Raw genomic sequence first — 13,458 nt, forward strand, 5'->3', positions numbered from 1 at the left:
TGCTTTGCACATAGTAAGCACTTACCGAAGACCATAATTATTACTATTATTATTATCAGTGGTATTTACTGACCACATGCTGGGTGCAAAGCACTGTAGTAAGCTCTCAGGAGAGGTGAAAAGAGATAAAATTGTATTGTTCCTCCTCTCTAGGAGATTATGATCTAATGCGGGAGATAGACACATAATAAGTTATGTAGAGGAGGAAATAGAGAAGGGAAAGATGAGAAAGTGGATGAACGCTTGATTCAGTACAGTTTATATAGTCAGTATGAACAGACCTTCAACGGATTGACTGACAGATTGAGTGTTTCAGGTTGTGAATTAGACAAAGGTGAAACCATTCACAGTGGCTAAAGACTGTCGTTGAAAACGGGACCGTTGGGACGCTGGGATGCAGCTGCCCCTGTTTCCACGAGAACCCCGAGGGCCGACACCATCGTTGATGCTGCAGGGGAGTGCACTTGTCTCAAATACGATTGATTGATTGATTGATTGATTGTCTCCCAGCAGCCTCAGAAACCACATGACCAGAGGGTGCTTGGCTTGTCCAGGCCTTGAAGTCCATCGGCAGGGCCCCGAGCCATCCTCCAGGCACCCCCTCGGAGAAGCTCCTGCTTTATCTACAGGATCGGAGCCCATCTGGAGAGCTTCTCAGGGTCTGGGATGGAGTGGAGAGGGAGCAAGGGCTCCTCTATGTTCCTTTCTGGCTGACCGAACCCAGGAGTCTGAGGTGAAAGGGGGGACCAGCCCAGCTCTGCAGAGGTCAGCGACCCCCAGTCCAACGCTGCCCTGATGAGGATGAACCGGGGTGAGTGGGATGGAGAGGATGGGGGAACGAAGATGAGGATGGAAGTGATGGAGCGAGTCTGGGGCCTAAGTTGGGGTTAGGACCAGTGCCACAGCTCCCAGCGGGGCAATGATGTTAGCAGGAGGGGAGATGCTTCCCAGTTCAGTAACCCCCAACAATCACACACCTCTCCTCCTTCCTCCTCAAACCTCGCTACCATAATAATAATGGCATTTGTTCAGCACTTATTATACACAAAGTACTGTTCTAAGCGCTGGGCGGGATACAAGGTGATCACGTTGTCCCACTTGGGGCTCACATTCTTAATCCCCATTTTACAGATTAGGTAACTGAGGCCAGAGAAGTTAACTGACTTGCCCAAAGTCACACAGCTAACAAGTGGCAGAGCCGAGATTAGAGCCTATGACCTCTGGCTCCCAAGCCCATGCTCTTTCCACTTTCCATGCTGCTACCATGCCAACTACCCGCCAGGCTAACGTGCCCCAGCATTGTGACAGCACTTTGGGCTTTCCTGGGTCCCAGAATCCCTTGCAGATGGTAAATGACATGCAGGGCTCAGAGAGTGTGACCAGCTTTGGACCGCCACTGGAACTATGAACAATTCCTCCCTGTAAGACATTTTCCCAAATGTTGGGAGAAAACAAATAGCGGGAAAGGTTGGAATCCCTGCCTTCATGGGCTTTCCAGCTGGCTGGGTTACGTTGACACTGTATAATTTACTATCAATCAAGTAATCTTGAATCATATTTATTGAGAGCTTATTGTACACACTGACTTGGAGAGTAATAATAATAGTAGTAGTATTTGTTAAGCTCTTACTATGACCCAAGCACTTTCCTTAGCGCTGGGGTGGATACAAGTTAAGCACAGTCCTTGTTCCACATGGGGCTCACAGTCTTAACCTCCATTTACATATGAGGTAACTGAGGTTCAGAGATGTTAAATGACCATGGTCACACAGCAGACATGAGGAGGAGCCGGAATTAAAACCCAGGTCCTTCTGACTTCTTCTGACTCCCAAGCCTGTGCTCTATACACGTTAGAACACCATAACAGACACATTCCCTGCCTCTTCTAGAAGGAAAGAACGAATGAAAGATGAATATGCAATTATTGCGTGCCATTTTACTGAAAAGGAAACAGAGGCCCAGAGAAGTGAAGCAACTTGACCAAGGTCCCACTGCAGCAAAAGGAGAGAGGCAGGATTAGAACCCAAGGCCTCTGACTAGCACTAAGCTAAGCTTGGGAGAGTACAATAAAACAGAGCTGGTAGATGTGTATGCTACCTATGAGGAGCTCACAGTCAAGAAGAGCACTCCTGGGCCCATGCTTTTTCCACTAAATGATGATGGAAATGAGTTGAATCGTGCTTGATTTAGGTGAAGTGGACTTAGAGGGCTGAGAATGAATGGGGAAGCTCGTTGGAGGAGGGGGTGATTTTAGCAGTGCTCAGAATTCGGGAAGACCTGTGCTCTCTATGATTTTGAGTGGATAAGCGAGGGTGTTCCAGGCTAGGATGGAAATGGGAGAGTCGATTGTGAGTAACAACTAGAAAGTTGCTTTGAGAGCTGAGAAGACGGGGTGAACGATGGACAGGAATGAAGTGCAGTCATACGACAGAAAACCTTCAAGCCGATTGTGAGTTTTTGCTGCTTATGAAAAGACACAACTTGTCCTGAGTGAAGGCTGAGGAGAGGAGAAGATGTAGGCTGAGCGATGCTTTAGGGATAATAATAATAATAATAATAATAATAATAATAGTAATTGTTAAGCGCTTACTATGTGCGAAGCACTGTTCTAAGCACTGAGGAGGTTGCAAGGTGATCAGGTTGTTCCATGGGGGGCTACCTGAGGTAATGTAGGCCCAGAGAAGTTAATTGACTTGCCAAAAGTCACACAGCTGACAGTTGGCAGAGCCGGGGGTTGAACCCATGACCTCTGACTCCAAAGCCTGTGCTCTTTCCACTGAACCACGCTGAATGATGTATTCTTCTGTTTCTGTGAGTCCGCACGTGAATGCAGATATTGAGCAAATTGAATTAGTTTGATGTATATGTGGATTTTATTTTTGTTGTTTGTCTTATGGTATTGTTATGTACTTATTATATTCCAGATACAGTACTAAGCACTGGGGTGGATACAAGATAATCAGGTTGGACACAGTCTATGTCCCACATGTTGCTTTCAGTTATAATCCCCAATTTACAGATGAGATAACTGAAGCACAGAGAAGGTAAATTACTCGCCCTAGGTTATATAGCAGACAAGGGGCGGGGACAGGATTAGAATTCAGGTCCTTTTGTCTACCAGGCTAATTCTATCTCCACTAAATGTATGAATTTATGTATAAAGGTTGTTTGACTCTAAAACCACCGAAAAAAGTTCACAGCAGTTATGTTCGTATCTTTATGTTCTCTGACCTCTCCTATACCCTATTCATTTTAGTTTCAGTCTCCTCAACCAAAAATAATTCTATTAATAGTTATTAATTGCTTACAACATTCCAGCAATGTATTAAGTACTGGGGGAGATTCAGGACAATCTGATATAATACAGCCGTGTCCCACGAAGGATTCACAGACTAAGTAGGAGGGAAAAAAGGTATCGAATCCTCATTTTACTATTGAGAAAACTGAGGCATCGAAAAATTAAATGCAGCCGACAAATGGTAGAGTTGGGATGAGAAGCCAGGTCCTCTGACTCCCGGGACTTCCTATTGGGTTCTTCCCAATAGGAGCCTGTTTGTACACAGTTCATAGCTTGCTGCTTCCAATCCAGGGATTTTCCTGTCGTGTAGACCCACTCAGTATCAGTGATTCCTTCCCATCACCCCGTTCTTAGAAACCCTCAGTCCCTCCCAAACTGATAATAATAATAGCAATAATAATAATTGAATTTGTTAAGCACTTACTATGTGTCAAGCACTGTTCTAAGCGTTGGGGTAGATAAAACATAATTGGGTTGTCCCACATGGAATTCACAGTCTTAATCCCCATTTTCCAGATGAGGTAACTAAGGCACAGAGAAATTAAGTGGCTTGTCCAAGTTCACACAGCAAACAAGTGGCAGAGCCGTGATTAGAACCCATATCCTCTGACTCACAAGCCCCGGCTCTTGCCACTAAGCTATGCAGCTTCTCATGCTGCTTCTCTGGCTTGATCCCCCAGGCCAGCCCGGGGGAGGGTCTTAGGATGGATTCTGCGTCATTTGTCGTTCTTTCTAGATTTGCAATCAGAAGACGTCAGAAAATACAACTGATTAAATGGTCGACTGATTGTCAGGTCATGAACAACATGAAACTGAGGCAAGCAGCATGGCCTAGTCGATAGAGCTTGGAACTGGGAGTCAGAATGACCTGGGTTTTAATTTCGGCTCTGTACCTTTCTGCTGTATGACCTTGGGCAAGTCTCTTCACTTCTCTGGTCTTCAGTTCCTTCATCTGTAAAATGGGGATTGAGACTGTGTGCCCCATGTGGGACAGGGACTGTGTCCAACCTGATGAGCTTGTATTAAATCCCAGGACTTAGTACAGTGCCTGGCACACAGTAAGCGCTTAGGTACCATTGAAGAAAAAAACCAGAAGTTGAAGCGCCCTCCCGTTGACCAGATGGTCACTAACAGCGGGAACCGTTAGGATGCTGTTGCCATGGGAACCCTGCAGAACAGTGTCATCACCAGATACTCATCTCTATGGGGACTCAAACACTGTCGGGACGAGCTGCAGTGATCCAGCCAGATGGCTCATCACCAATTCCTCCTCACAGGAGTTCCCTTACCAAATCTTGGGAGGATGCAAGAGAGAAGCAGTGTGGTCTTGCAGATTGAGCATGAGCTGGCAGTCAGTCGACTTGGGTTTTAATAAAGGCTCCCCCTCTTTTTATTTTTTAATGGTATTTGTTATGAACTTACTATGTGTCAAACATTGTTCTAAACACTGGGCAAGTTAATCAGATTGGACACAATCCCTGTTCCTCATCGGACTCACAGTCTGAGCAGGAGGGAGAAAAGGAGAAATGAGGCACAGAGTAGATAAGTGATTTGCCAAAGGTCACATAGCAAGCAATTGACAGAGCTGGAAATAGAGCCCAGGCCCACCCTCTTTCCACTGGTCTAAGATGTGTCCCTTCTGGATGATTTGGGGCAAGCCACTTGGCTTCTCTGTGCCTCAGTTCCCTCATCTGTAAAATTGATACTGAGACTATTATCCCTGTGTGGGACTGGGACTGTGATCCACCCAATTTTCTTGTATTTGCCCCAGAGCATAGTACAGTGCCTGCCATATAATGAGAGTTTAAGTAATACTGTAAAAAAGAGGTAAAAGGCATGACCCCTGCCCTCAAAGACTTCCCAATCTAATAGTCTAGATAGGCAAAATGTCATTTGCAACTGGGAGGAAAAAAGGATGGAACAATGGATATATGGATGAGAAGCAGCCTGGCTTAAGCAGAAAGAGCAGGGGCACAGGAGTCAGAGGTTCTAATCCAAGCTCCTCCACTTGTCAGTTGTGTCACTTTGGGAAAGTCACTTCACTTCTCTGTGCCTCTGTTACCTCATCGGTAAAAAGGGGATTAAGACTGTGATTCCCAGTTGGGACAACCTGATTACCTTCTGTCTCCCCCAGCGCTTAGAACAGTGCTTGGCACATAGTAAGCACTTAGCAAATGCTATCATTATTGTTATTATTATTACTATTATTGCTTAATGTTCATATTTTTGAGTGCTTGATGTGTGCAGAAAGCTATTCTTAGTGCTGAGCGGAGTACCCTGTAAAAGAGTTGGTAGACATGTTCCCTGCCCACAAGGAGCTCGGCGTCTATGGGTGAAGCAGACATTAATCAGTTTACCAATCAGAGACATTTATTGAGCGCTTACTGTGTACAGAGCACTGTACTAAATGTTTGGAGGCATACCATATAAATAAGTTGGTAGACATGTTTCCTCAAGAAGCTTACAGTCTAGAGTAATGATTCTTACCTTCAGCAGCAATATCCTGAAGGTCTGCGGATGCATTTAGTCTTGGGATGGTCACTGATTGAGATGGTCACTGACAGATGGTGGGAAGAAGTAAATTAGCTAAATCCACCTTGAGAAGGTGGAATTCCAGAGTGTTTTTGAGGGTGGGATATCTTCGGGCTGGGGAATTGAAAAGGGTGGATTTCCAGGCCAAAGGAATGGTGGGGGCCAGAGATGGGAGAAAGAAGCGTCTAAAGCAAGTCACGGTAAAAAGGTTCTTTTTGGAGGGTTGGTTGAAGAAAGCAGATAATGAGGAGGAGAGTTAGTATACCCAGTGATCAGACATTCATTCAAGTCAACCCAACTACAATCTGTTATTCCTCTAAACTGTAAGCTAGTTGTGGGCAGGGACTGTTTCTCTTTATCGTTGTATTTTATTCTCCCCATCATTTAGTATAGTGCTCTGCACACAGAAAGTGCTCAATAACTACGACTGAACGAAGTCATTTTCCACCTTACAGGAGATGCTGCAATCAGGTTCCCTGTGGTAGAAGCTGTGTGTGCTTGTATATGTTTCTATATACTATTCTATTAATTTTATTTTGTTAATATGTTTTATTTTGTTTCGTTGTCTGTCTCCCCCTTCTAGACTGTGAGCCCGCTGTTGGGTAGGGACCGTCTCTATATGTTGCCAACTTGTACTTCCCAAGCTCTTAGTGTAGTGCTCTGCACACAGTAAGTGCTCAATAAATACGATTGAATGAATGAATGAATATACGTGCGTGTGTGTGTGTGTGCGCGCGCGCGCGCGTGGGCGTGGGCGTGGGCGCACGTGCACAGAAATTATTGGGTAGTGGAAGCCGCGGATAAGTTCAGGCAGTGCGTAGGGTTGAAGAGGAAGATAGAAAAAGATCTCCCTCCAGACTGTAAACTCGATGTGGGCAGGGAATGTGTCTACCACCTCTGTTGGGGTGGTGGGGGGAGACAATCTCAGGAATTCCCTTTAAATAGACCAAACTAATGTGAAAATCTGGACCATATAATAATAATAATGATAATGGCATTTGTTAACCGCTTACTACGTACAAAGCACTGTTCTAAGCACTGGGGAGGATGCAAGGAGATCAGGTTGTCCCACGTGGGGCTCACAGTCTTAATCCGCATTTTACATATGAGGTAACTGAGTTACAGAGAAGTTAAATGACTTGCCCAAAGTCACACAGCTGACTAGTGGTGGAGCTGGGATTAGAACCCATGGCAGGGATGAGGAAATCAAAGATAATTTTGAATTCAGTAACTGTCTCCTCTCCTTATAGAATCACTAGCAAATGTCCTGTCAGTTTCATCTCTCAACCCATCAATGGACTCTAACTTTGACTCTTCCCTCATCACATGCAGAACGTCAATGCTGCCTCCCACAAATGCCCATCGTCTTCACGGTCACAGGAGTCCTCCTGCTGGGTGTTTTGAATGTTCAGGGGCTGCAGCTGGTCCACAATGCGCTGTTCTTCCTAGTCAACTTGGCGGCCCTGACAGCGAATCTCATCGTCCCCATCACCGTCGTCTACCAGCGCCTCCACACCCCCATGTACTTCTTCCTCAGGAACCTGTCCGTCCTGGACCTCTGCTATATCTCCTTCACTGTCCCCAAATCCATCTTCAACTCTCTGACCGACCGTAGGGAAATCTTTTTCCTGGGCTGCTTTTTCCAGGTCATTTTCCTGATTCTTCTTGCCGGCACAGAGTTCTCCATGCTCACAGTGATGTCCTATGACCGATACCTGGCCATCTGAAGTGCTCTGTATTACGAGGTTATCATGAACCACAGGACCTGCCTTCAGATGGCAGTCGGGTCCCGGCTTACCGGGGCAATGTTAGGAATCTTCGTTTCAGCTGTGACATTCTCCCTGCCTTTTTTCAGGTCTCATGTGATCGCTCAGTTTTTATACTACGTTCTGTCGGTAATAAAACTTTCATGCTCTAAAACGTATGCAACCTTCAAGGTGACTGTAGCCACTCGTGCCTGTTTCAGTGTCTTCTGCTCCGTCTCCATCGTGGTCTCATACATGAGCATCTTCCGGGCCATGCTGAAGATGGTTGCCACTGAGGATCGGGACAAAGCGTTCTTCAGCTGTCTGCCTCCACCTTGTCGTCATCACCACTGCCGCCTTCGCCCACTTAAAGCCGACTTCCAGCTCCTCCTTCCGGCTGGACCTGCTGGTGTCCGTTTTCTACACCGTGATGCCCCCTGCCCTGAACCCCCTCATCTATAGCCTGAGGATCAGGGACGTGAAGACGGCGATGGGGAGGGTCCCGGTTGGGAGTCTTTTCACCAGATATAGAAAATTTCATTTCATGCTCTGAAGCTCTCCCAAAGGACTGACTCTAGACAGACTTGGACAGCCTGCAAAGATCTGTGCGTTTGTCGTTAGAGCCTTTTCCTGGCTGCATGCTGCCTATTATCAATGGCTTTGACTCGTTTGGTAGAAGAGTTTTTATCCAGCTGTTTTTGACTGGTATTTAAATCTAGTTCCCATGCCCTTGGATTCACCCCCATTATTCACCACCAGCAGAGGGTAGAGCATGGGACTGGGAGTCAGAAAGACCTGGGTTCCAATCCTGACTCTGCCACCTGTCTGCTCTGTGATCTTGAGAAAGTCACTTCTCTTCTCAGGGCCTCAGTTCCTTCATCTGTAAAATGGGAATGTATAATGTGGGCCCATGTGGGACATGGACTGTGTTCAACCTGATTACCTTGTTTCTACCCCATTGGGTAATAAAGTGCCTGGTACATAGTAAGTGCTTCACATGTACCATTAAATAAAATGGAAGAGGTAGCTGCAGAAGGGTGTTTTCGACTTAATTTTGATCCTCAAATCTATCCCAGAAGCCAGGAGCAGGTGTACAGGTTGAATTTTTCCAAGCACTTAATGCTCAGTTGTCACTCAATAAATATCATTATGATTTCTCTTCCAAAGTTTACTGTTGCTACTATGACTATTTACTATACAATATACTTCAATATTTAAGTATTAATTCAGTCATTCGATCAATCAAATTGAAGTACAACAGAAGGCCAAGGTACATTCTTAGCACACAAGGAGCTTACACTTTTCAAAAATGTTACAGGTGCCTGTGACACACAGCCATTTAGTGGCAGAACTGGAATGAGATCTTGGGGTCCTTTTCTTCATTTTTTTTCCAAGTCAATCTGAATATTGCATTCAACCGTGACTAACCAAATGGGCTAGGGTCCCTAATCTCCCTACCGCAAAATATCTCATATCCCCAGATTTGAAACAGAAAGCTATTACTATTCATGGAAAAAATATGAAGACTCCGTTTAGGTTGCTCTAGGAAGGTGTCACAGAACCACGTGGGACTCGACAGTCATTTAGGTTGTGGGGATCGGGACCACAGAGAGCCCACCATTCCGGCCTTCCCTAGATTCCCGGATGGTCAGCTGTCTGAGCGGAGCCCCGAGCCCGTCCTCCCACAGGGAATACCCCAGGAAATAACCCTGCCGTCATCTGAGGGCACAGCGCAGGCATCCAGAGAGTTGAGAGAGGGAGGGAAGATCCTGATGACTCCCACCCCTACCCAGACCTTCCTGTCATCCAGACCAGTGTCCAGGACCGACGAGATGAAGTGAGCCTCTCTCTCAGCAGAAGTCGGTGTTCCACCACCCAGGACAGGCCCTGTGACTCTGGAGAGGAGCAGGGGAAAGGTGAGGGACAGGGAAGGGAAATTTCAATATAAGCCCAGAATAAGAGGATCAAAGTTAGAATTTCTCCTATTCTTTCATGTTACTTCCCTGAGGAGAGATGAACCATTCCAGCTAGTACCCCCTCCAGGGCCAGATGAGGGGGCATGTGTCTTTGTGAGTGAGGGGAAACTCAGTCACCAATCACTTGTCAATGGAAAGAGATCTTGTGTGGTAAGAGGAATGTGGAAGGATTATGGTCTGTCAAGAGGAGCAGCATGGCAGAGTGGATAAACCACGAGTCGGGGAGTCAGACGGTCATGGGTCCTAATACCGGCTATGCTACCTGTCTGTTGTGTGACCTTGGGCAAGTCACTTCACTTCTCTGGGCCTTCAGTTACCTCATCTGGAAAATGGAGTTTGAGACTGTGAGCCCCGCGTGGGACCAACACGATTTGCCTGTATCTGCCCCAGTGCTTAGTACAGTGACTCACACATAGTAAGTGCTTAGCACATACCGTAATTATTATTTGAAGGGGGGGAGTTCTAAGATGGGGGAACAGCCTGAGAGTTTTAAGTAAGATCCCTTTCATCCTGGACCCATTCCTTTCCAGCTCTCTACTCCTCCTCGCCCTAACTGAAACTTGGCTGTCTCCAGACGACACGGTCTCGTCTGCTGCTCTCTGCAGTGCAGGCCTCTTCTTCTCTCATTCCCCCAGACTCACCGGAAAAGGAGGAGGTGTCGGTTTCCTTCTCTCCCCCCAATGTCGCTTTCGCACTATCCCTCCTCCCCCATCCCTTTCCTTCCCCTCCTTCGAAGCCCACATTATTCGCCTCTACCACCCCTTCCAGATTCTTGTAGCGGTCATCTACCGCCCTCCCGGCCCCACTTCCAACTTCTTTAACGACTTTGACCCCTTCCTCACCTTCCTTCTCTCCTTCTCCATGCCCACTCTGATCTTCAGAGACTTCAATATCCACATGGATATCCCTAACGACTCCTCTGCCGCCCGCCTTCTATCTCTCCTTGACGCTGCCAACCTCTTCCTCCACCCCACCTCACCCACTCACCAACTTGGTCATACCCTCGACCTCATCATCTCCTACCGCTGCACTGTGTCCACCCTCACCAACTCTGAAATCCCTCTCTCTGATCATAATCTTCTCACCTGCCTCCTCACTCACAATCCTTTCCCCTGTAAATCCGTATTACTCCCTCACAGAGATCTCCGCTCTCTGGACCCCACCCATCTTTCGGAGCGCCTCGCACCCCACCTCGCCGCCCTCTCCTCTCTACCCAGTCTTGATGATCAGATTACTGCTCTCAACTCTACCCTTTCTACTCAGCTAGACTCACTCGCTCCCCTTCCCTTCGCCGCTCTCGCACCACTAACCCACAGCCCTGGATCACTGCCACTGACCGCCTCCTTCGCTCTTATGCTCGAGCTGCCGAACGCTGCTGGCGAAAGTCCAAACACCATGCCAACCTCGTTCACTTCAAGTTTATCCTTTCCTGCCTTAACTCAGCCCTCTCTTCTGCCAGACTAAACTATTTCTCCTCCCTTATTGACACCCATGCCCATCACCCCCGCCAGCTCTTCCGTACACTCAACTCCCTTCTCAGGCTCCCGGTTCCTCCCCCTCCTCCTTCCCTCACCCCCAACGATCTGGCCTCCTACTTCATTAACAAAATTAAATCCATCAGGTCCGACCTCCCCAAAGTCTCTTGCCCCCTTTCTCCATCCCCCCGGCACTCGACACTCTCTGCTACTCTCCCATCCTTCCCAGCGGTATCCTCAGAGGAGCTCTCCTCCCTCCTCTCAAGTGCTACTCCGGCCACCTGTGCTCTGACCCCATCCCCTCTCATCTCATGACATCTCTCGCTCCATCCCTTCTCCCCTCCTTAACTTCCATCTTCAACCGCTCACTCTCCAATGGTTCCTTCTCCTCTGCCTTCAAACATGCCCATGTCTCTCTCATACTAAAAAACCCTCTCTTGACCCCACCTCACCTTCTACTTATCGCCCCATATCCCTCCTACCATTCCTTTCCAAACTCCTTGAACGAGTTGTCTACACACGCTGCCTCGAATTCCTCAAAACCAACTGTCTCCTCGACCCCCTCCAGTCTGGCTTCCATCCCCTACATTCCACGGAAACTGCCCTCTCAAAGGTCACCAGTGACCACTTGCTTGCCAAATACAACGGCCCATACTCTGTCCTAATCCTCCTCGACCTCTCAGCTGCCTTCGACACTGTGGACCACCCCCTTCTCCTCAACACGCTATCTGACCTTGGCTTCACAGACTCCGTCCTCTCCTGGTTCTCCTCTTATCTCTCCGGTCGTTCATTCTCAGTCTCTTTTGCAGGCTCCTCCTCCCCTCCCATCCCCTTACTGTGGGGGTTCCCCAAGTTTCAGTTCTTGGTCCCCTTCTGTTCTCGATCTACACGCACTCCCTCGGTGACCTCATTCGCCCCCAAGGCTTCAACCATCACCTCTACGCTGATGACACCCAGATCTACATCTCTGCCCCTGCTCTCTCCCCCTCCCTCCAGGCTCGCATCTCCTCCTGCCTTCAGGACATCTCCATCTGGATGTCTGCCCGCCACCTAAAGCTCAACATGTCGCAGACTGAACTCCTTGTCTTCCCTCCCAAACCTTGCCCTCTCCCTGACTTTCCCATCTCTGTTGACGGCACTACCATCCTTCCCGTCTCACAAGCCTGCAACCTTGGTGTCATCCTCGACTCCGCTCTCCCATTCACCCCTCACATCCAAGCCGTGACCAAAACCTGCCGGTCTCAGCTCCACAACATTGCCAAGATCCGCCCCTTCCTCTCCATCCCAACCGCTACCCTGCTCATTCAAGCTCTCATCCTATCCCGTCTGGACTACTGCATCAGCCTTCTCTCTGATCTCCCATCCTCGTGTCTCTCTCCACTTCAATGCATACTTCATGCTGCTGCGCGGATTACCTTTGTCCAGAAACGCTCTGGGCATATCACTCCCCTCCTCAAAAATCTCCAGTGGCTACCAATCAATCTGCGCATCAGGCAGAAACTCCTCACCCTGGGCTTCAAGGCTCTCCATCACCTCGCCCCCTCCTACCTCACCTCTCTTCTCTCCTTCTACAGCCCAGCCCGCACCCTCCGCTCCTCCACCGCTAATCTCCTCACCGTACCTCGCTCTCGCCTGTCCCGCGATCGACCCCCGGCCCACCTCATCCCCCGGGCCTGGAATGCCCTCCCTCTGCCCATCCGCCAAGCTAGCTCTCTTCCTCCCTTCAAGGCCCTGCTGAGAGCTCACCTCCTCCAGGAGGCCTTCCCAGACTGGGCCCCTTCCTTCCTCTCCCCCTCGTCCCTCTCTCCATCTCCCCCATCTTACCTCCTTCCCTTCCCCACAGCACCTGTATATATGTATATATGTTTGTACATATTTATTATTCTATTTATTTATTTATTTATTTATTTATTTTACTTGTACATATCTATTCTATTTATTTTATTTTGTTAGTATGTTTGGTTTTGTTCTCTGTCTCCCCCTTTTAGACTGTGAGCCCCCTGTTGGGTAGGGACTGTCTCTATATGTTGCCAATTTGTACTTCCCAAGCGCTTAGTACAGTGCTCTGCACATAGTAAGCGCTCAATACATACGATTGATGATGATGATGATGAGAGAGGGGAGAGACGTGGGAGTAATGAGAGTGAGGCAGAGCTAGAAGATTGGCAAGGGATGAATTAAAAGAATATGTTGGGGAATAGAAGGTGAGGCTAATAGATATGAAAGGTAAAGTAGCTATTGAATAGGCATAAAAGGATAGGAAGGGATTTGACTAGTTCATAATAATAAAATATAATAATGGTATTTGTTAAGTATGTACTACGTGGTAAACACTGTATTGAGTGCTGGGGTAGATTCAAGTTACTCAGGCCCTTCATGGGCCTCACGGTCTGAATAAGGGGGAGAACAGGTACTGAATCCCCAATCCCCAC

Source organism: Tachyglossus aculeatus, unplaced genomic scaffold, assembly GCF_015852505.1.
Source record: "Tachyglossus aculeatus isolate mTacAcu1 unplaced genomic scaffold, mTacAcu1.pri SUPER_30, whole genome shotgun sequence".
Lineage (NCBI taxonomy): Eukaryota > Metazoa > Chordata > Mammalia > Monotremata > Tachyglossidae > Tachyglossus > Tachyglossus aculeatus.